The 1,760-nt window shown below is 33.1% G+C and overlaps 1 long non-coding RNA gene across 1 annotated transcript; it reads left to right on the forward strand.

Moving 5' to 3' along the window:
* Positions 1-491: 491 nt before the first annotated feature.
* LOC133323080 (uncharacterized) lies at positions 492-1,033 on the forward strand. The gene is made up of 3 exons (XR_009754065.1): positions 492-557; positions 637-790; positions 862-1,033. It is a non-coding gene; the product is annotated as an uncharacterized LOC133323080 (long non-coding RNA).
* The last annotated feature ends 727 nt before the right edge of the window (positions 1,034-1,760 follow it).

A 1,760-nucleotide genomic window follows, 5' to 3' on the forward strand; every position in this document is an offset into this window, starting at 1 on the left:
GTAATCAGACCAATAAATAATAATAATAATAATATATAAATAATAATATCGCATCTACAATTGTACAAATTCTAAAAATTCTCAAAAATAATTTACATTTTCTTACCATAACCTCCATTGAAGTAAAGACGCTACGCACATAATGCACATTCATTGCAATAAATGCTGCTGCATTTTTTCAAAGCCGCAGGCAGGTATGCGTGTGTATGTGAATGGACAGCAACTGAATGGAAACCACCCAGTAAAAAATATTTGGAGTAATCCTCAACCGAGCAATAGAGGAGTAATGATTTCTTCATCCATTTGGAGTAATAAGCGAGCAATGTATGAATTTTGTTTTGCCAAAAAATTCCACGAAGTTGGAAAAAAATTGATGTCTCGCCTTATGCTCCAAATGGATCAATAAGGGATGCATCAAAGCATTTTTGGCATGTTTTTTTTTGTTTGATGTAACTGTTGTTTAACTGTTGCTTTCGTCATGTTCGATTATTTTAAATTCACTAGAGGAATTAAATTCGGCAGAACAATTAGTTAATAACGAGCCTGAATCAGAAGTGGTAAGCCAGAGTTTTTAATGCATAATTTAAGTGAATTTGGTACTAAAAGCTAATTATATTTATCTTTAATTATTTTCAGATATCATATATGAAACTAAAATTTGGCAAAGACAAAATAGAAAAGGCGTTACATGCAATGATTGGTGACAATATTTTGCTTCGGGTAAATTGGGATGGAGCTAAAAATAAGACAGCCATAAACAAATATCGGTTGTTTAACTTTTTTTATTTCGGTAATAGCTTGATTTTATAACGTGTTTTAAATAATATGTACATGATGTTTATTTTTCCTTTATTTTTGCAGAATCACTCAGAGACACCTACGAAACTTATCCTGAATTTGAAAAATCTTTTAAGTTGGCCTTTCGCAAATGTAAGGCAACATTTTACCGGCAAACCTACAGCCTAAAATCTAAATAAATAAAGTATTTAATATGTTTTTTTAATTATAAGAAATTATAGTACAAAAATGAATTATTTGTTTTTTTTTCGTTAAAAATAAATGATAAAATATATATTCTTTATTTTACTCTTTTCTTTTACTTCTTTACTTTCTTTTACTCTTTCAGGAGATAACAAAGATTACTCCCTTGATTCTCCTTTCCGAGATCAAAAGGAGTACTCCCTATATGCTTTTTCAGGAGATAACAAAGATTACTCCCTTTGTCCTCCTTTCCGAGATGAAAACGAGTACTCCGTCTGTCATCCAATGGGAGCTCAAAAGGAGTGCTCGCCTCCTAGGACATGCAATGTTAAAAAAGAGTATAAAATGCAAGAGAGTCGGAGATTTAAGGAGTACTCCATTGCTCGAAAAGGAGCGTCCTACGATTAATCGTTGGATGATCCAATTTTTTACTGGGCAATGTATTTTGTAATGCACACACATTATTCTGCTACCAAACATACACATACGTTGGGTTTCGAGTGTGTTGCGCCGGCAGCAGCTTCATTGAAAGAAGCGTGGGTACGCACACGCAAACACACACACGTACCTCATTGAGACTCCATACCCAAGCCACGCAAAAAAATGTGCCTCCATGAGTTTTCTGAAATGAAAAGAAGATGGGTTAGGAATTGCAAATAATAATTTTTTAGATTAACTTACCTTTTTAGCCAACAATTATTTTATTTTTCCATTACCACGCACATCTCAATTTGCTTCCCAATGGTTACAAATTGAGAAGTTTTGTTGCGTGTGGAATT

Source organism: Musca vetustissima, unplaced genomic scaffold, assembly GCF_032173495.1.
Source record: "Musca vetustissima isolate MV318-11 ecotype Yass unplaced genomic scaffold, APGP_CSIRO_Mvet_v1 utg91356, whole genome shotgun sequence".
Taxonomy (NCBI): Eukaryota; Metazoa; Arthropoda; class Insecta; order Diptera; family Muscidae; genus Musca; species Musca vetustissima.